This window comes from Mustela nivalis, assembly GCF_964662115.1.
Source record: "Mustela nivalis genome assembly, chromosome: 1".
NCBI lineage: Eukaryota > Metazoa > Chordata > Mammalia > Carnivora > Mustelidae > Mustela > Mustela nivalis.
The window spans coordinates 195,613,818-195,635,899 of NC_139020.1; the positions used below are offsets into that span (position 1 = coordinate 195,613,818).

At 45.4% G+C, this 22,082-nt stretch overlaps 1 protein-coding gene and 1 pseudogene across 10 annotated transcripts in view; one reads left to right on the forward strand and one right to left on the reverse strand.

Annotated features, from left to right (window-relative positions):
- The window catches only part of RAD54L2 (RAD54 like 2), a 117,398-nt gene extending 99,564 nt beyond the window's left edge, over positions 1-17,834 (reverse strand). Inside the window, exons 1-2 of one of the 9 annotated variants that reach the window (XM_082702181.1) lie at positions 17,747-17,834; positions 11,126-11,270 (exon numbers count right to left, since the gene is read on the reverse strand). The gene's annotated coding sequence lies outside the window, so the exon portion shown is untranslated. Of the gene's footprint in view, positions 1-11,125; positions 11,271-13,829; positions 14,086-17,746 lie in introns of those variants that run through there. The other 8 variants (XM_082702177.1, XM_082702180.1, XM_082702185.1 and 5 more) reach the window with 8 other exon arrangements.
- LOC309842221 (keratin, type I cytoskeletal 18 pseudogene) lies at positions 15,183-16,599 on the forward strand (annotated as a pseudogene). The gene has a single exon. The product of its transcript is annotated as a keratin, type I cytoskeletal 18 pseudogene (transcript).
- Positions 17,835-22,082: the final 4,248 nt, after the last annotated feature.

Here is a 22,082-nt window from a genome sequence, read left to right on the forward strand (position 1 = left end):
TGTTATTCAGGAAAGACATTAGCAAGACGGGCTTAATCAAGAGTCAAATGCTACAGAAATTTCACTTATGGAGGGGTCACAGGAACCAAAAAGACATTTAGGAAAGGAATTCTAAAAGGAGTTGAAGGCTGCCTGGTGTTTCCATTTTAAACCTGCTGTTTCTCAGGGCATCAGAATCTGAAGAACTTATTAAAAATACACAGTTTCCCAGTTCCCACCAATAGTGATCTTATCTAAGTGACTCAGTCTGGTTAAGTCTCCATTTTGTCATCTCTAAACTGCAAGTAATAGCACTGATCTCATAGTTTTACTCTGAAGACTTTACACGCTTTGAAGAAGTCCCACAACTGATTATGACACTACTTGAAAACTGGCTTTTAGATATCCCAGCTTCAGGAACCACAGAAGGATTCTTAAGTGGAGAAAGATGGGCAAAAGGGAGTCCTTCCAGAACTGCAAAGATGAGAGAATGGAGGAAGGAAAAGCAGCTGTCACAATCCAGGACTAGACCTGAAGGGCTTGGGTTAAGGGAAAAGCAAAGAAACCAGAAGAATGGAGCAGAGGTAAGGCATCCCTTTACCAAAATCAGGAAGAACAGGAGAACTGGTTTAGAAAGGAAAAAATAAAGGAATTCATGCAAGGTATTTGATAAGGGAAGTGAAAAATAAACATCAAAGAGCTAACTGGCAATAAATGTGTTTTGGAGAGGAAAGCAGTAAATCAATTAAGAATATGGGCTCTTGAAAAAATAAAATACAAAATATAGACTCTGAGATGAGATGGCCTAGGTCACAGTCCCAGCATTGCCATTTTGTATCTAAAATGACACTGAAGAAGTTACTTAATTTCTCTAAACCTAGGTTTCATTTATAAAATGAGAATTAAAAAGTACATATTTCATATAAGATTTTTTAAAGTGAAAAAAAAATTAGTGCATTCCTTTGTATCTAATAAGTTAACTTTCAATAATTGTTGATTACCTTTAGCTACTCCATAATGACAACAATGTTACTGGAGATGTTTTGAAGAAACTAAGTCATATTATCCAAGAGAACAATCCTCGCAACTCTGAGAAAGGACAGGAAAGTGGAGGATTCTTCGAATTGGAATCAAGGAATTAGTACCTAAATTAATACCATTGGTACCATTTCACAGGCTGGGCCTTCTTCACTAATTACCACATCCTTTGAACAACCAGGTTTTAAAACATTTCTGGGGGCACCTGGGTGACTCAGTGGGTTAAGCCTCTGCCTTTGGCTAAGGTCATGATCTCAGGGTCCTGGGATCGAGCCCCACATCAGGCTCTCTGCTCAGCAGGGACTCTGCTTCCCCCCCCCTCTCTTCCTACTTGTGATCTCTCTGTCAAATAAATAAATAAAACCTTTTAAAAAAAATTCTGTAAATGTTCTTACCTTGAAGCAAAGTCCACTTTAATTCACTTATTCAATCAGTATTTATTGCAAAACTATCAGCACAACGAATTGTGCTAGATAGCAAATGATGCAAAATTACACACAATGTAAATATGGTACCTGTACTAAAGGGGATTACAAACTAGAAGGTGAAAAATAATAATAAACTAAAACTTGTGCAAATATATGAAACCAGGCATATGGTGAAATGTCACTGATATACTGCCAGTCATAAGAGTCAGAAGAGGGAGAACTCACTTCCAATGGGGATGAATCTGTCATCTGAACTAAGCTCACAAAGATGGTCATAATTTCAATGGCCATAACACAGGTTCAGGGGAAACATGAATATAACCAAAGGACACAATGTGAATACAGATGTAAAGCTGAAAGCAGCCATCAGTGTGTTCCAGGAAAAGCCAGGAATCAAAATCACCTAAAGATCTAGCCATGAGGTAACCAGTCCTATGTTAAGGACAAATCTAAAGGAAAAGCCACAGGGTAAAGCCTGGATTTCCCCGGAGTGGGCAGGTGGGGGGAGCCCGAAACTTGTTTGGGGAGCAGAATGGTGGCTATGGTTCCACCTATGCTGAGGACATTTCTAAAATCACCTTTTCCTAGCCGATAGACCTTTAAAGGTGGCTAGAACTTCGTTTCGGACTCTTAATTCAGCCCTTCCATCCTTTTACCAAGAGAGAGAGGTGACTCTGACTGCCCAAGCCATGAAGTTAGTGGCTGAGATGGAGTTGCAGCCCTGGTTTGCAGACTCAATTCAGTGCACTTTATACTCATCCCCTTGGTCAGACAGAGATGTCCAAAAGTCAGGAGGAAATGTGGGTTTGCTGCTTTGTAAAGAAACCACAGGTATAGAACTGAGTCACTTGGACACCCAGAAGCAATAGAAGTGAAAGAGCTAGGTCCCTGAGGGCCAGGCAAAGAGGAAAACAACAAACCTGGGTTACATCCATATATCTAGAGGGACAAAAGGAAGGGTTTTTACAAAAGCACATCTGAGAACTAGGCAGAGCATCAAGACAATGTAGAATCCTAGAAGCCAAGGTCAGAGTTTCCTCTTCAGCTAAAACATACATGCTCAAAAAATAATCTGCTGAATCAATGAATGGATAAATAAAGACAGGGTGAGACGAAAAACGTTTGTGCCCCACACAGGTAAAGCACTGTGCTAAGCACTTAATGTGGAAGTATGAGATAATCTCAATCTCACAACAATCCTATGAGATGGAATTATCATAATTATTCTCACTACCATTCAAGAGAAGAAAACAAGCTCACAAACCACCCAACTTAAACAGCAGGTATCATAGAGCCAGGATTAAAAATCAAATCCTGGGAAGAAAAAAAGGAAGGACTGAGAGGAGGAAGGAAGGGAGGAAGGAAGGAAGGAAAAAAAAATCAAGTCCTGTGGCGCCTGGGTGGCTCAGTGGATTAAAGCCTCTGCCTTCGGCAAAGGTCATGATCCCAGGGTCCTGGGATGGAGCCCCGCATTGGGCTCTCTGCTCAGTGGGTAGCCTGCTTCCTCCTTTCTCTGCCTGCTTGTGATCTCTGTCTGTCAAATAATAAAATCTTTAAAGTTTTGGTGTTTTTTGTTTTTTATTTTAAGATTTTATTTGACAGAGAGAGATCACAAGTAGGCAGAGAGGCAGGCAGAGAGAGAGGAGGAAACAGGCCCCCCACTGAGCAGACAGCCCAATGCGGGGCTCGATCCCAGGACACTGGGATCATGACCTGAGCGGAAGGCAGAGGCTTAACCCACTGAGCCACCCAGGAGCCCCAAATAAATAAAATCTTTAAAAAAAAAAATCAAGTCCTGGGGCAGCTGGGTGGCTCAGATGGTTAAATGTCTGAGTTAGTCTCAGGAGCCCTGGGATTGAGGCCGCTTTGGGCTCAGCAGAGAGTCTGTTTCTCCCTCTCTCTGCCCCCCCCCCCGTGCTTTCTCTCTCTAATAAATAAAATCTTTTAAAAAAATAAAATAAAATAGGGGCGCCTGGGTGGCTCAGTAGGTTAAGCCTCTGCCTTCAGCTCAGGTCATCATCTCAGGGTCCTGGGATCGAGCCCCGCATCAGGCACTCTGCTCAGCAGAGAGCCTGCTACCCACCTCTCTCTTTGCCTGCCTCTCTGCCTACTTGTGATCTCTCTCTCTCTCTCTGTCAAATAAATAAATAAATAAATAAATCTTTAAAAAAAAATGTGTTCAAAATTAGCTTCAAACTGGTAAACATTAAAAATATTTGAGGGGCGCCTGGGTGGCTCAGTTGGTTAAGCAACTGCCTTCGGCTCAGGTCACGGTCCCAGAGTCCCGGGATCATGTCCCTCATCAGGCTCCCAGCTCCATGGGGAGTCTGTTTCTCCCTCTGACCTTCTCACCTCTCATGCTCTCTCTCACTGTCTCTCTCTCAAATAAATAAAATCTTTAAAAAAAAAAAAAAATATATATATATATATATATATATATTTGATAATTGGGGCACCTGGGTGGCTCAGTGGGTTAAAGCCTCTGCCTTTGGCTCAGGTCATGGTCCCAGGGTCCTGGGAGCCCCACATCTGGCTCTCTGCTCAGCAGGGAGCCTGCTTCCTCCCCCCCCCCTTCTCTGCCTGCCTCTCAGCCTACTTGTGATCTCTGTCAAGTAAATAAATAAAATCTTTTAGGGGCACCTGGGTGGCTCCGTGGGTTGAGCCTCTGCCTTCGGCTTGGGTCACAGTCTCGGGGTCCTGGGACTGAGCCCCACACCGGGCTCTCTGCTTGGTGGGGAGCCTGCTTCCCCATCTTCCTCTGCCTGCCTCTCTGTCTACTTGTGATCTCTCTCTCTGTCAAATAAATAAATAAAATCTTTTTTAAAAAATAGAAAAATAAAATCTTTTAAAAAGAATTTGATAATGTTCAGTGTTAAAGGAGAACTATAAATAGAATATTTTCAGTTATTTGGTATTACCTAGAAAAATTTTAAACATGCATATCCTCTGACACAGAAAATCCACTTGTAGGATTTTATCATAAGTATACAAAATACAGAAAGATGTATACAATGTATACAAATAAGTATACAAAGATACACACATACAAGGATGCTTGTAGCTGCAAAGACAGAAACAATGTCTATCACCGGGGACTAGAAAAATTGATACAAATATACAATGTAACACTATGTAACTATTATAATATATGATAGATCTGAGTATTAAACATGAAAAAATGCCCAAGATAAAAGCATTAAATGAAAAAGTTATAGAAGAGTAGATATACTGCAATCCCATTTATGCAAAAAGGAATTACTTTGGGGCACCTGGGTGGCTCAGTGGGTTGAAGCCTCTGGCTTCAGCTCAGGTCATGATCCCAGGGTCCTGGGATCAAGCCCCCCATCGGGCTCTCTGCTCAGGAGAGAGCCTGCATCCCCCTCTCTCTCTGCCTGCCTCTCTGCCTACTTGTGATCTCTGTCAAATAAATAAATAAAATCAAAAAAAAAAAAAAAAAAAAGAATTACTTTACCTATCTCTTTCTCTCACATACACATGCATTCAAACACATTAGCAAACCCAGTAGAAGAAAATGTGAATACAGACCAAATTCTTTTTTTTTTTTTTTAAGATTTATTTATTTGAAAGAAAGAGAGTACACTTGCACACCCACTCAGGGGACACACAGAGGGAGTGGAAGAGGGAGTCTCAAACAGATTCTGTCCTACACAGGGGTCTATCTTACCACCCGAGATCACAACCCCAGCAGAAATAGACTGAATTCTCAGTGGTAATTAACACAGAGACATGGATTATGGGTTTCTTTCCTTATTTAAAAATGTCTGAATTTTACTGTGCTAATATATTACTGGTATTACTGATATAATCATGGGGAAAAAAGTTAAAAAGTCAAGGACTTTCTACAAGCAAGAGATTCTGACCTATGAAACTGTCATGAGAGAGGGGTGCCTAGGGGGCACAGTCAGTTACACCTCTGATTCTTGGTTTCATTCAGCTCTGGTCATGATCTCGGGGTTGTGGGATCAAGTCCTGTGTCAGGCTCCACACTCAACACAGAGTCTGCCTGGGATTCCCTCTCCCTCCGCTCTTCCTCCTCATGCTCTCTCTCTCTAAAATAAATAAACAAATCTTTAAAAGTAGAGAGAGAAAAAGAAAAAGAAAAAAGGAAATGTCATGACAGAAAGGTAAGGGGAAAAAACAGGGAGCAGGAGCCTTAAATTAAAGTGAACTCATGGTCAAGAATGAGGGAGATAGGGGCACCTGGGTGGCTCAGGTGCCTGCTGCTCTGCCTACTTGTGATCTGTCAAATAAACAAATAAAATCTTTAAAAAAGAAAAAAAGAATGAGGGAGATGGGGGTACCTGAGTGGCTCAGTGGGTTGAGCCTCTGCCGTCGGCTCAGGTCATGATCTCAGGGTCCTGGGATCAAGCCCCTCACTGGGTTCTCTGCTCAGCAGGGAGCCTGCTTCTCCCTCTCTCTCTGCTTACCTTTCTGCCTACTTGTGTTCTCTGTCAAATAAATAAATAAAATCTTTAAAAAAAGGAATGCAGGAGACAGAAGGCAGATCTAGGGCCTATGGAAAAACTAAGCCTTGGGGTGCCTGGCCGGCTCAGCTGGTAGAACTAAGACTCTTGATCCCAGGGTTGTGGGTTCGAGCCCCACGCTGGGTACAGAGATTACTTTAAAAATTTTAAAAATTTAAAAAGAAGAAAAAATTTTTTTTAAAAATTAGCCTTGGGAAACATGTGAGCAGTTGCTGAAGGAAATGGGACCCTGAGAAGGCAGCACAGGAGGACCATGAGTAGCACTCAGAGCTCAACTCAAGTGGGGCAGCGGGAACTGCTGTCAACAAGACATCCGATTTTCCTGATTCCCAGAAACACTGAGCAGCCTAGGGTTAGCAAAAGAACCCAGAGGACAAAGTTTAGGGATGGCAAGAGTACAAGTAAAGGGTTCTCAGACCCAGGAAAGGCAGCACTGAAACTATGGGCCGTGCTAAACTGGCATCCAAGCTCAGTGCAGATGGGTGAAATAGTGAAACCTGGTGTGGAGGAGACAGTGGACTAGAAAGCACAATGAAGGGGCGCCTGGGTGGCTCAGTGGGTTAAAGCCTCTGCCTTCATCTCAGGTCATGATCTCAGGGTCCTGGGATCGAGCCCCATGTCGGGCTCTCTGCTCAGCAGGGAGCCTGCTTCCTCCTCTCTCTCTCTCTGCCTGCCTCTCTGTCTACTTGTGGTCTCTGTCTGTCAAATAAATAAAAATCTTTAAAAAATTTAAAAAAAAAAAAGAAAGCACAATGAAGGCAAAGAGCCTGAGCTCAAGTTAGAATCACACCTAAAATAATTCTTCCCCAACTTTTTTTTTTTAAGATTTTATTTATTTATTTGACAGAGAGAGAGAGATCACAAGTAGGCAGAGAGGCAGACAGAGAGAGAGAAGGATGCAGGCCCCCTGCTGAGCAGAAAGCCTGATGCAGGACTCGATCCCAGGACCCTGGGATCATGACCTGAGCTGAAGGTAGGGGCTTAACCCACTGAGCCACCCAGGTGCCCTTAATCCAATTTCTATACATCATCACATTAGGAGAAAGATGACTGCTAGTGTCAAGTATTGCAAAAACATCACCTGGTTCTGGGTTTTTGTCTTGAGCACTAAGTGATCTATTGCAGAGGGGGGCGGGCTCCCTTTAGGCTCCTCCCCATCCAGCCCTTTAGAGTTTCTGGGCTACTGTTAAGAGAGCACTACCTTCTTCGGGTGTACCTTTTACTGGCCAGAAGCCTGGAATTAGGAGTAACCATCTGCCCAAACTGAAGACCTAATAGCATCCTATGAGGACATAAAAGGGGTCCTAAACAGGATCAGAAAACCTGGAATCAAGTCCCAACTTATTCTTACCGGCTTTGTGCACTTGAAAGCAAGCCACTTCACCTCTTTGTGCTTTCTTCCTCATCTGTAAAATGGAGCTACCTGTGTCACAGGGTTGTTGGGAGGGTAAAGTAAAGGAAATGTACACGAAAGTGTTTTATGAACTATAGTATGATACGTGTGCAAGGTATACTTATCATAAAGCAAACATTTTTATTTCTGCCTATATACAACTTTCATTAATGGTGTTACAAGACCGTAAGTGGGTACTAGTACTGCCAATATATCTATGTTGGCTGAAATGATCCTTGTTTTTACCACTTCTAACCTGCATTATGATCAAAATCTCAACATTGCTCACAAACTATCTTCAATTTCACAGTTGCTTGCCATATTTAATGTCTTATACTTTGTCTCAGTTTTCCTTATCTCATATCAGGTTTTTTTGTTTTGTTTTTTTATATTTTGTTTGTTTATTTGACAGACAGACCACAAGTAGGCAGAGAGGCAGGCAGAAAGAGAGGAGGAAGCAGGCTCCCTGCTAAGCAGAGAGCCTGATGCTGGGCTCGAACCCAGGACCCTGGGATAGATCCCAGGACCCTGGGATCATGACCTGAGCTGAAGGCAGAGGCTTTAATCCACTGAGCCACCCAGGCACTCCTCTCATATCAGTTTTTATCTTTAATCTAACTACAGTTACTTTTCACGCTTTTCTTTTCTGCAGTCTGCTATGTTTGTCAGCTGCAGGAAAGAAGAACAGCATTATGCAGGTTTTAGTAAGGTTCCTCACACCTGGTCTTCAGTGGGATTCCTATGTGATCGGATCAATCATGAGAATTAAATCAAAGTAATTTAGATAGTACACTCTCAAGTTATTTTACCATGAAGAACCAAAAGGGTGACTTAATGAATCAGCACGATTCCTAAATTACTGGTTTAGTAACTCAGAACACATAGCTTCCTAACAAAGAATTAATTCATCAGTTTCAGTGTTAGTACAGTATTAGGCTGAGCAAAGAACAAGTACAGATAATTTCGTAGTCACTGAGTTCAAATTCCTGAATAAAGTTTGGGCAAATAATCTTGGATCCTGAAAATGGTGATATTAAGCTCAACTCCCAAAAGTCCATCAGCCAGTAAGTCACACACCTGGTGTTAAATCCATTACCCACGGGGCGCCTGGGTGGCTCAGTGGGTTAAGCCGCTGCCTTCGGCTCGGGTCATGATCCCAGGGTCCTGGGATCGAGTCCCGCATCGGGCTCTCTGCTCAGCGGGGAGCCTGCTTCCCCCTCTCTCTCTCTTTGCCTGCCTCTCTGCCTGCTTGTGATCTCTCTCTCTCTGTCAAATAAATAAATAAAAATATTAAAAAAAAAAAAATCCATTACCCACTCCCACTAGTTGTCTGGAGACCTTGTGACCCAAACTGACTAGCCATTCTTCTTCACACATGAGGACAAAGTGCTCACAGTAGTAAATGGCCAAAGGAAGAGCTAGATAATACCAATGAAAAACTTTTATTTCTTCCAAAGCAAACTTTTGCAAGACCTACAGAAAGCAAGTAATAGCCCCCCAGCCTGAAACCATGAACGTATGGAATTAAGCAACACATTTTCAAACAGAATACTGCTTTTAGCAACCTGGAAGTACAAAGGCAGAAACACTGTTTCAGCCAGGACCAGATGCAGCCATAAAATCAGAACTCTCATCACCACCAACTCCACAAGGAATGATTTCCTGTCATTTCATATCAGAGGTCATTCATTTGTTCATTCAACAAACATTCACTGAGTAGCCACTCTGTGCTAGAGATGGTTAGGTACTAGAATATAAGGATAAACAAGACAAGGGTCTGCTCTCAAGTAGGTCACAACCTAGCATGGAAAACACACAAATATACCAAAAGTTAGGAGTACAGTGTAATTATGAAAGATACTTGGACAAATTTCAATGGTCACACAAAAGACAGGCATTCAGCTTAATCTTGAAAGAATTGAAGAGTCTCTTAAGAGATGGTAGTGCCTTGATTTCTGATAAATGCAAGCCTACGAGTCAGAAAAATCACTAGAATGGAGAGGAAAATTAGCAGGAGGTATATCCTGAGCATGCTGGGGACCCTCAAGGAGTTCACTATAACTAGAGCCTCAAGTGCCGAAGGAATTGTTGTAGAGGAGGGACTAGAAAGGCAGATACAGAAGAGGCTGGGTCATAAAGGTCCTTGTGAGATGTTGAAATAGAGATATGCCAGAATCTAGATGTTCACTGTATTTTAAGGTAAAAGAATATTATTTACTTTTTTTTTTAAAAGATTGTATTTATTTATTTGACAGAGAGAGAGATCACAAGAAGGCAGAGAGGCAGGCAGAGAGAGAGGAGGAAGCAGGCTCCCGGCTGAGCAGAGTCCGATGCGGGGCTCGATCCCAGGACCCTGGGATCATGACCTGAGCCGAAGGCAGCGGCTTAACCCACTGAGCCACCCAGGCACCTGAATATTATTTACTTTTAACTGGAGTTGGAGACCTGCCGGAATGGACAGGAGATCTGACTAGAGCTGGAAGAGAGTTAGGGCCAGTTATTTCTAATCACTTCTATCTGGCTCATACTTATTTTTCTCTTGACTTTTTTTCCTCTCATAGGGAAAAAATAAAACTGAACAATTCTGTAACAAAGGCTGTGAACCTTCTGTTCATCAAAAACATTTCTGAACAGAGTGCTATATTCTATCAAAATAGCCCAAATTAGAGAAAGATGACAAATCTCTCCAGCATCTGGAGTCTTCCTAGCAAAAAGACAAAATCAGGTCTCTGATAAGACGAAAGCTAGGGAAACATCCTGACCATGGCCTACAAGAACATCATGCTGCCTGGCATACCCTAGCACTCTGTCAATGGGAATACTTACCGTTCTCAAAACAAGGACATGCCGAACAGTTACCTCCTGGCTTCTCCACAGAAACTGCCAGGAAAAAAACCTACCAGTGCCAGAAATGACCTTGGACTTTATAGTGTGGACTCCTGCCCACCATTACCAGATAAAGACTACCTCGACAATTCTCACCTGTCCAGAGTGCAAGCAGGTGGAGATAGCAGGCTACTTTCTTCACCAAAGAAACTGAGCCCTTCATCTATTCAGAGCACCCAGCTATATTCCTACTACTAATACTACTGAGAGCAGTGTCCCCATTACTACTTCTAACTACACTAACAGCTACTAACATCAATACACTACTACTAACAGCAAGCACTAACCACCCGCTCCCCACAAAGCACTGTGCCTCTTCTCCAGTCCTCAATACAATCTGCAGAGATTATATTAACCCCATTTTACAGATGAAAAAAATAAATAAAATAAAAAATAAGGCTCAGAAAGGTTAACAGCTTGCCCAGGTCAAAAAGCAAGCAAGAGGTAGAAGTGGGATGACTCTAAAGACATGCCCTTCCTATTGTACTAGGCACTTCAGAATTTTCCTAAAGAGAGCAAAAACTCTAAGCCTTCTTTCCAAGAGTTTCTGAACTCTATCCATTTGTCTAACAGGTAGTCAAAAATATTTTTCAACAATCACTTTGTTTTCAAAACAACATATGTAAACTGTTTTTATTTTCCTTGATCAAGTGCATATTTTAGATAGAAAATGAAAGGTATTTCAAAGAATTTATTATGTGAGTGCCTTGATTTTAAATTTCATTTATTTTTAGCCAAAAACATAAATACCGATAGATAAGAGAGGAAAGGACAGAATTTCATTCTACAAGATCAGAATGGAGATTAACAATTTAAAAAAACTCAAATACAATTTACATGATATTTTATGCAGTGATTATCAAGAGGCAAGCAATTTCAAATAGACTGAGCCTTACCTCAATCTTATTCCTCCTGTTCTAGGGGACAGCACTCCAAGTGATCAGCAGACACTCCCAGCCTACATACAGTGAACCAGACAAAGGGGGTAAGCAACGCCTTCATGCTCCCAAACCACAGTGGAAAGGAAAGTGTGACGGCTTCCTGGGGAACCCAAGCACATATACAGTATTTATAAATCACTGTTCATCCAGACACACACAGAAACAAAATGTTACCTGTGGTTTGTCTACAGAAATACTTAAAGTTAACAGGTATATTTAAATAAAATGATGCTAAAACAATCCCACACTAATGTGACCACATTATAGCTAAACTTTTTCATGGAAATATATTAAGATAATCAATTATCACCAAAATTAATACTGTATAAAAACTTCATTCAACAGCTTTACTGATTAAAAGCTTGATATACCTTAATCACTTCTTTCTTCACAGACCTACAGCCACTTCTGAACTAAGAACTACTATCAAAATGTCAAAAATATCACCACTGTGGAAATGCCCAACATAGTATCTGGAATAATTCAACAGATACAAACAGATAACTGTTTGATAACTTATCAAACAGATAAGTTTGTCTAGCATTACAAACAATAGCCACAGTGCTGAAAAGAAAGTATGAGCCATAACCAGTTTATGGAAGAATTAAGGTTTTAAAATAGAAAAATTTAAAAGAAAGAGAAAGAACTGAAGGGAAATACATGATTTTTTTATAAGGCTAAGGGGCGGGGGGGGGGGGGACCAATCCCCATAACTATGAGCACAACTACAGACAGAATTACCTCACATTTCACCTGAAAATTTATAGTAGACTCCAGTGCCTCTTAACACTCTAAATAAACTCAAAAGGTGCAACGATTCTGATACTTTTTTCTTTCCATCTAGAATTTAATACCTCATTCAACTTTTGTCTGAACGCTACATACAGACCTCTGGTGAACAGTTGCAGGCCTCAGAGTTGGAGTTTGCATCCTGCCTTTAAATAATACAGATGAGGGGCGCCTGGGTTGCCCAGTGGGTTAAGCCTCTGCCTTCCGCTCAGGTCATGATCTCAGGGTCCTGGGATTGAGCCCCACATCGGGCTCTCTGCTCAGCGGGGAGCCTGCTTTCCCCTCTTTCTCTGCCTGCCTCTCTGCCTACTTGTGATCTCTATCAAATAAATAAATAAAATCTTAAAAAAATAATAATAATACAGATGAGACACAGTGTACAGACCAAACTCACTGAAGGTAGATAACACTTCCAGTGAAGAGAATGTCCTGTGAGGGCTCAAATGGCAGTCACTAAGATTTAAAAGATTCAACATAATGACTTCATGGCAGTAGGAGAAAATGGATGTTTCTTGGATTTGGGGATATAAAGAGTATTTAACAACATCAACTGTTAGGGTCTTCACATCCCCCTCTAGAGTTGCACACATTTAACAATAACACACAAATTAGTGAAAACAGGCTCTTAAATTAATTTAGATTTGTAAGAATTGGACTGAAACCTCCTAGAATTTACATATATTACAGTATCTAAGTTTGTCTAGCATTAAAAACAATAGCCACAGTGCTGAAAAGAAAGTATGAGTCACAACTCAAAAACAGGAGGAAAAAAAAAAAAATGAACAGAAGAAAAGCTTTGGATCCAAATACCACAAACAAAATTCTTTGCCTAAAATATTGTCAATGACAGCTACCATTCTGACTCGGAGTGAGAAGGAATGATTTCACACTATCTTCTACTCAGGAACGAACTCCTTCAGCCCCCCAAAGCCCTTTCCAGCCCCATTTACCTTGGTGCCCAGGCACTAATATAGTCAGTCACATCCACTAGCAAGCACAGGAATTCTAACAGATCTGAGTCACCCACTCCCCCGCAGGAAGAGGTCATTCTCTATCGGGAAGCCCACTCTGCGAAGTTCTCTTGTTCATCTCCCAGGCTGCCACCACCATGGCCCACATAAAGCAGCCTACCAAACTCGGCAGCCTACCAACACTCCTCTACACTCCCCAAATCACAACTCCGGCCTCACCCTACCGCCAAGGTAGCCAACACTACTCACCGTGGCACTCTTGTGACACTCAGTTCCCTGCCCAAGAACCCCTCAACGCCAGGATGCATCTGGGCCCTGGAGAATCCAGCTCTTTGCTCAACTCCTCTGTGCCCAGCTGAGCCTCTGCCTTTCCAGGAACTAATCACTGGTTTCCCCCAAGAAGCCAAACTCCTCGTGCCTCTTCTCCCCAGCTAGACCCCAGTCCGCCAAGTTCACAGACCTCGGAAGACTGGGGGTAGGGAGAAGACACATCCCGATGCGCCTGAGGGAACAGGCACACTGAGGCCCCTAGAATTCCAAACGCACCCCCCCCCCCACATTCACCCCACTGTGGTCTGCCTCCAGGGCGACCGCATCAAGCGTCAAGAGCGCACGCCAAAGGAGTTAAGACTCCGTGCCCTTATGATTCCCTTTCCTGGATACCAAGATACAAAATATAAGCCACCGAGGCCCAGGGTCGAAGCCAAGACCCTCTCCAAGGCTCCAGCCACTGGAGTTCCCCAATGGGGATCCAGCGCCCCAAGGCCCGGGCCGCTGGGACAGGCTGGCTGCCCCAGGCCGCTGAGCGCCATGGGCCCGGGCCGCGTCCCCATTCGGCCCCCATTGTTGCGGGTCCCGGCGGCCCGAGTCGGGAGCCGGGGGCCGGCACCGGCACTCACCTCCGGCGCCGCGGCTCAGGGCCGCGCGGGGCCGGGCAGGGCCAAGCGGCTGAGCGTCCCGCGGCTCCTGCCTCGGCGGCGTCAGCGGCGGCGGGGGCGGGGGTGGCGGCTGAGGCGGGAAGCGGCCGGCCAGGCCCGGGCGCCGCGGGCTGGCTCCGGGCAAGCGTCGGTCTTCTCCGGCGGCGGCGCTCGCAGGCTCCGCTCGCGGTCCGCGCCAGAATGCGTCCCCCGCCCGGCCCGCGCGCCCGGCCGCCCGGACGGGAACACGCGCCGCCGACAGTAAAGTTCCGCTGAGAGCCACCCGGAGGCCGTCCTTCCCCAGTGCCGGGTGGACCATGGATAGAGCCTGCTATGTATGTTACGGATGACCGTCTCAGAAGTGAAGGCGGCACCAAAATCCCAGGCCTGGATCCACCTGGGAACGGTTCCGGGGTGGGTTCGACAGAATGGGTTTGGACCCCGCCACCAGAGACGCATGCTGGCCCCTAAGTGCTTCAACTGAACCTGGGTCCCTCCTCATTCCTCACTTAGGGGAGGCTTGTTAGGATTGAATGAGATGATGCAAGTGCCTGGCACGGAGATATCGGGTTCAATATTGGGGGCCGATCATCGATGATTGCTGCTATTACTACCGTCTCATACAGAGATGGTGTGCACAGCCCTCAAGGACCCTTGAAATTGATGCGCACCGCGTAACTCTCGGGCTTCCCCTCTCCACCCCCACCTCCTGTCCCGTTTCCTGTTGACTGAATCTTCAGAATTCCCTGAAAGAAAAGCAGGGACAAGAAAGGGCTTTCTTAATCACTGACACGGGGGGTGGGGCCTTAAGGAGGCAGATTCTTCTCCCCCGAGTTGGGAATTGCTACCACGTGGGCTCTAGTTGATGAGAAGAGTGTTTTGTGTCAGCTCTCTGTACTACAGACAGGTTTTCCTCCTCCCCCTCCCTTCTCCCCTTCCATCTCCTCCTCTTCCTCCTCCTCTTCCTCCACCACCTCCACCTCTCAAGCCACAGGTTCTCCTCCCCTTCTCCCCCGCCCCCCATCTCCGCTCCTCCCCACTCCCCTTCCTCCTCCTCCTCCTCCTCCTCCTCCTGGACCACCACCTCCACCTCCCCAGCCACAGGTTCTCCTCCACCTCCTCTTCCTCCTCCAAGGAAGTGAACATTGGCAAGATGATGAAAAAAATTCTAAAAACGGATTTTTTGGGGGAAGGTTTGTTTTCTTTTCTTCATAAAATCAAGAGGATAAAAAAATCTTTTCCCCACTTCCCTTTTCTTCTGGGCCTTCACACCTCTAGATATCAGACATAGTTATTTACGGAACAAATTAGGTTATAAAAATGCAAGTGGCTGGCCCGAGCCGGAGTCCTGGCCTCTCATCTTACTCTCCGAACAGCATGAGCTTCACCACCCACTCCAGCTTCTCTTCCAACTATCGGTCCCTGGGCTCCATGCAGTCGCCCAGCCACCGGGTCCGGCCTGTCAGCAGCGCGGCCAGCGTCTATGCAGGTGCCGGAGGCTCAGGCTCCCGGATCTCCGTATCCCGCTCCACCAGCTTCCGGGGCGGTTGGGGGTCCGGGGGCCTGGCCACGGGGTTGGCCGCCGGGATGGCCAGGGGTCTGGCCGGCATAGGGGGCATGCAGGGCGAGAAGGAGACCATGCAAGACCTGAATGACCGCCTGGCCTCCTACCTGGAGAGGGTGAGAAGCCTGGAGGCAGATAATCAGAGACTGGAGGTGAGAATCCGGGAACACCTGGAGAAGGGACCCCAGGTCAGAGACTGGGGGCATTACTTCAAGACCATCGAGGAGCTGAGGTCTCAGATTTTTGCAAGTTCTGTGGACAATGCCCGCATCGTTCTGCAGATTGACAATGCCCGTCTTGCTGCTGATGACTTCAGAGTCAAGTATGAGACGGAACTGGCCATGCGCCAGTCCGTGGAGAGTGACATCCACGGGCTCCGCAAGGTCATCGATGACATTAATGTCACTAGGCTGCAGCTGGAGACAGAGATTGAGGCTCTCAAGGAGGAGTTGCTCTTTATGAAGAAGAACCATGAGGAGGAAGTAAAGGGTCTACAGAACCAAATTGCCAACTCCGGGTTGACCGTGGAGTTGGATGCCCCCAAGTCTCAGGACCTCAGCAAGATCATGGCAGACATCCGGGCCCAGTATGATGAGCTGGCTCGGAAGAACCGAGAGGAGCTGGACAAATACTGGTCCCAGCAGATTGAGGAAAGCACCACAGTGATTACCACACAGACCTCAGAGATAGGAGAGGCTGAGATGACCCTCACGGAGCTGAGACGTACCGCCCAGTCCTTGGAGATCAACCTGGATTCGATGAGAAACCTGAAGGCCAGCTTAGAGAACAGCCTCAAGGAGGTCGAAACCCGCTACGCCATGCAGATGGAGCAGCTCAACGGGGTCCTGCTGCACCTGGAGTCTGAACTGTCCCAGACCCGGGCAGGGGGCAGCGCCAGGCCCAGGAGTACGAAGCCCTGTTGAATGTCAAGGTCAAGCTGGAGGCTGAGATCGCTACCTACCGTCGCCTGCTGGAAGATGGGGAGGACTTCAATCTCAGTGACGCCCTGGACAGCAGCAGCTCCATGCAAACCATCCAGAAAACCACTACCCGCAAGATTGTGGACGGCAAGGTCGTGTCTGAGACCAATGACACCAAAGTTCTGAGGCGTTGAGGGAGCAGAAGCAGGGTACACTTTGGGGAGCAGGAGGCCAATAAAAAGTTCGAAGGTCAAAAAAAAAAAAAAAATGCAAGTGTGTGTGTTCCAACCTATTGATGGCAATTTAGATCTGCAGAGGTGCTCCAAAAAGTATTATAGCTTTCAAATCTCAAATGCCCCATCCTGTGGCTACTAAAACTGAAGAAATTTTGCCTCTATGCCCCTCTCTCTTGTCTGAAGGGACTTTTCAGGATGGCTCTGATATCAGTCTCTTGCACCTGAGTGAAATTTTGTCATTGTGTCATTGTGTCACACACATATACATATATATTTTCTTTTAGATTATCCTCTGGGAATTAGGAAAAGGGCTCTGCCTGTCTAAAAGGCATTCTGATAACCATCTGGAAACAGCGGGTCTGTGGGTGAGAAAGCAGCTCACTCAAAGCCTCTGCTCTCTCAAGTGAGAGGACTCCATCCTATATTCGTATAGAACAAAGGATCCCTCAAAAGTTCATTCACTTCTCTCAGCATCCTGAGGTCAATTCAACACTCTGCTGTCACCTTGCTCTGGGTCTTAAGTTTTCCCAATTGGCTTCTTAGTTTGGACTCCCTCTGTGACATATAAAGCATATTTGGCCTCAAGGTGGGGCATACTAGGTGGCTCAATTGGTTAAACATCTGCCTTGGGCTCAGGTCATGATACCAGTGTTCTGGGATCAAGCCCCATACCCAGCTTCCTGCTCAGCAGGAAGTCTGTCTTTCCCTCTATAGCTGCCTCTTTCTCTGCTCATGCTCTCTCTCTCTAGCTACCTCTCTCTCAAGTAAATAAATAAAATCTATTTAATAAAAAAAAAAGATTTGGTCTCAAGGATGGAAACAGGTTTAGATAAGAACCCTAAAGATGACCAGAGAAAGAAGAAAGAGACCAGTGAAGTTGGGCAGAGGCTTGAAAAAGAAATTTCATTGTTAATCTCCCCTTAAAGGACCAAAAACACAACCATCAAAAACACCCATGCTGGGGCGCCTGGGTGGCTCAGTGGGTTAAAGCCTCTGCCTTCGGTTCAGGTCATGATCCCAGGGTCCTGGGATCAAGCCCTGCATTGGGCTCTCTGCTCAGCCTGCTTCCTCCTTTCTCTCTTTGCCTGCCTCTTTGCCTACTTGTGATCTATCAAATAAATAAAATCTTAAAAAAAAAAATATTCTTTCAGTTAAAAAAAAAAAGACACCCATGCTTACCTTCCTCCTTTGTTAATGATGTTGGAGCAACAAGGGCCAGGTCTTGCTCCCTTGGTGATGGAAGCCCCTTCTATTCCCTCCTCCCGAGATGCCATTGCCCTTCTATGACATCACTGTTTCCTTGCCTTCCAGGAGCTTCCCTGAATAGCTATGCCCTCACAACCACCTTTGTAGAATTATCCTCAATTCACCTGTAGGAAAATGGGTTCTGTTACATGGAGTCCCTAGAGTGAGTTACATGCATACCTGCCTATTGATGGCCCTACGTTCAAGTGAGGTTTAAAAATCTGGAATCTTGGGGTGCCTGAGTGGCTCAGTGGGTTAAAGCCTCTGCCTTCAGCTCAGGTCATGATCTCAGGGTCCTGGGATCGAGCCCCACATCAGGCTCTCTGCTCAGCGGGGAGCCTGCTTCCTCCTCTCTCTCTCTGCCTGCCTCTCTGCCTACTTGTGATCCCTCTCTCGGTGTCAAATAAATAAAATCTTTAAAAAGAAATCTAGAGGGGTGCCTGGGTGGCTCAGTGGGTTAAAGCCTCTGCCTTTGGCTCAGGTCACGATCCCAGAGTCCTGGGATCGAGCCCCACATCAGGCTCTCTGCTCAGCGGGGAGCCTGCTTCCTCCTCTCTCTCTCTCTGCCTGCCTCTCTGCCTACTTGTGATCTCTGTCTGTCAAATAAATAAATAAAATCTTTTTTTAAAAAATCTGGAATCTTCCTAGAATTAGACAAAATTCACCAGCAACTTGCTAATTAATCAGAAGATAGAACTAAGCCTTCTCCATCGCTTGGACTCACACCTGGGAAAAACACCCTCTTACTTTCCACTGTTTCACCACCTCCACATTCCATAGAAGCCAACTTAATCCTTCCTCCACCAACCAAACTTCCATCCCATCCTCACTTCTGGATGCCAAAGATCCCAGAAGCCATGATCACTCTTAACCAGGTTCCAAAGTGGCAGATAATTGTATTTCTTTCTTCAGTAGCCATCTTATTCTTGGGATTTTTTTTAAACTTTCTACTCACACACCACTTCCTTCATACTAGATTATAATCTCTTCCTTCATACTAGATTATAATTTTTTCTATTTTCAAGGGCCAGCGAGAGCTCACCGGACGCCGCCGGAACCGCGACGCTTTCCAAGGCACGGGCCCCTCTCTCGGGGCGAACCCATTCCAGGGCGCTATAATTTTTTCTATTTTGTAAAAGATTTTATTTATTTGAGATAGAGAACCAGCAAGAGAGCAGGAGCAGAGGAGCAGAGGGAGAGGAAGAAGCAGGGGCTCATTCCTAGGCCCCCATGATCATGACCTGAGCTGGAAGCAGACACTTAACTGACTGAGCCACGCAGGTGCCCCATCTAAAGAAATCCACCCCAGTGGCTACTGAAAGCCAGGCAAAATTGCTATACTATAAAATTCCATGTTTGGCAGTTCTTTATTGAGTACAAGGCACTGTGCTGGGTGCTGAGGAATAGTAATAAGATATGCCAAGCAGAACTGTAAGCATTTTACAGGTATTAACTCATTTAATCCTTATATTGACATTGTGAGATATATAGAATTAGCATCCCTTCAAAGTTGGAAAAACTGAAACTGAGAAGTAAGAAGAAGGCGTGGCTTTGAGTACAGAACATCCAGGTCCAGAGTCCCCTCTTAGAACCACACACTAAAATGAATGAAGAACTATGCTTAAAATTGAACTTGGAGGGTTCTCATTAGTCAAGTGTCAACTAATAAAATACTGTTCCATGTGGATGTTCATTCAGCAGATATTTATTGTCCCCAAACTGTATTTCAGAGGCTGATCTAGGCCCTGGGGAGCACAGTACTGAACAAGAGAAATCACGTCTCTACCTTGAAGTAGCTTACCTTCTAAACAGGAGAGACAAGCAGTACAAGAGGATTTCAAATTCTAACGAGTGCTGAAAAGAACATAAAAGAGACACCTGTATCGAAAAGGCAGTCAGGAATGGGGAGGAATTGGATAAGAACCTAATGAGGTAAGCTGACACCTGAATGCCAACAGGCATGTGAAGGTTCAGGGAAGGAGAATTCTAGGCAGAAGGACCAGAACTCAGGGTCAGCATGGTGTGTAGTGAGAACTCCAGATTCTGGAGGGGAGGTTGGTTGGTTGGTTGGTTGGTTGGTTGGAGAGTAGAAGAGTGGCCTGTAACTCTGCTCCCAGATTGCATGGTGTTGAGGGATCACTTTAAGGGCTGGCCCTGGAAAGGGCGTGAAAGATGCTGTTGATCAACTGTCCTAGGGAAGCTGCCCAGACTACTGTACCTGACAAATGACCATGTACATTTGCTGTCATGAACAGTTGCTTTTAAAAAAGAATAATCCTGGAGCACCTGGGTGGTTCAGTGGGTTAAGCCTCTGCCTTTGGCTCAGGTCATGATCCCAGGGTCCTGGGATCGAGCCCCACATCGGGCTCTCTGCTCAGCAGGAAGTCGGCCCCCCACAACTCTCCCTGCCTCTCTGCCTACTTGTGATCTCTGTCTGTCAAATAAATAAATAAAATCTTAAAAAAAAAGAAGAATCCCATTCAGTTTCACCGTCTTCATCAGCTTCCTCAGAGAAGCCCTCCACGACTACATACCCAGTCTAAGTAGTTGCCCTGTCACCACTACACCACCCTATTTTCTCAATCTGCAGAGAATTTACTTATTTATTTATTTATCTATTTAAAAGATTTTATTTATCCATTTGACAGAGAGAGAGAGAGAGATCACAAGTGGGCAGAGAGGCAGACAGAGAGAGAGGGGGAAGCAGGCTCCCCGCCGAGCAGAGAGCCTGATGCGGGGCTTGATCCCAGGACCACAAGATCATGACCTGAGCCAAAGGCAGAGGCTCAACCCACCGAGCCACCCAGGCGCCCCTCAATCTGCAGAGAATTTAGTGCAGATATTTTTCTTCATTGGTTTATCATCTCTCTCCCCTAATTAGACTGTGAGGTCCATGAAATGAGGAACTTCGTCAATCTTACCAAGATCCCCAAGACCTAGAAGAGGTACAGGAAAGCTCAATAAATATGCTTACCAAATACGAGTATGTGTTGGACCCATCCTTGAAGCAGGTCTGTGAGGCCCTGGAGATGAAAGGGGAGGGATGGAGGGTCCCTTGGAACTTCTGGGTAGAGCTTACCTGAATTATGATACTCTACAGAATAAGGTCATTTCTCCATATTATGGGCCATAGGAAAATAAAGGGGAAGGAAAGACCTCCCTTGCACCAGGTGGGGGTGTAATGCAATGGAAGACTTGCCAAAGAAGAACTTTAAGGGTAAGGCCTTGGATAGCAGAATAGCGTGGGGAAAATCAGAGCTATAGAAAGATAAGAAGTCATCCTACCTTGTTAACTCTAGAGAACGAATTGATGGGTACCAGAGGGGAGGTTGGTTGGTGGACGGGTGAAAGCAGTGGTAGAGATTAAGCAGTGTATTCATCAGGATTAGCACCAGGTGATTAAAACAGGGGTGCCTGGGTGGCTCAGTAGGTTAAGCCTCTGCCTTCGGCTCAGGTCATGATCTCAGGGTTCTGGAATGGAGCCCCGCATCGGGCTCTCTGCTCAGCGGGGAGCCTGCTTCCTCCTCTTTCTCTCTGCCTGCCTCTCTGCCTACTTGTGATGTCTTTCTGTCAAATAAATAAATAAAGTCTTTTTAAAAATAGAAACTTTAAAAAGTAAAACTAAGAAGGGTGCCTGTGTGGGTCAGTCAGGTGAGTATCCGACTCTTGATTTGGGCTAAGGTCATGATCTCGGGGCCATGGGGTTGAACCCTGCATCAGGCTAAACGGTCATCAGAGAATCTGCTTGAGGTTTTCTCTCTCGCCCTCCCTCTGCCCCTCCCCCTTGCGCTCTCCCTCTCTCTCTAAAATAAATAAATAATGATTTTAAGAAAATAAAAATAAAAGAAGTCATTCTAGCTGGACTTCAGAGTTTGCTCTATAGGTTGCAATGGGTCGTTCCTGGCCTCTCAGTATAACTCCCAATAGTTCTGTCAGTGGCCACTCCCAGATCACTTTAGAGCCAAAGCCTTGGTGGCTGAGGTTCCATGTAAACTGTCCTGGGTCAGGACTGAGTGGAAAATGTGAGGGACTCTGGACTTCAGTAACTTACCTATCTCTGGATACTCCCAGAGGCAGGGTTCCTTTTCACAATAAAAACACTCAGAAAACTAGGAAAGAAAGGAACTTCCTTAACATGAGAAAGGGCACTTACAACAAAACCACAGCTAGGGGCACCTGGGTGGTGCATTCCTTAAGCATCTGCCTTCTGCTCAGGTCTCCTTGACAGGCTCCTGGGATGGAGACCCAAGCTCCACCCTCCCCCACGATT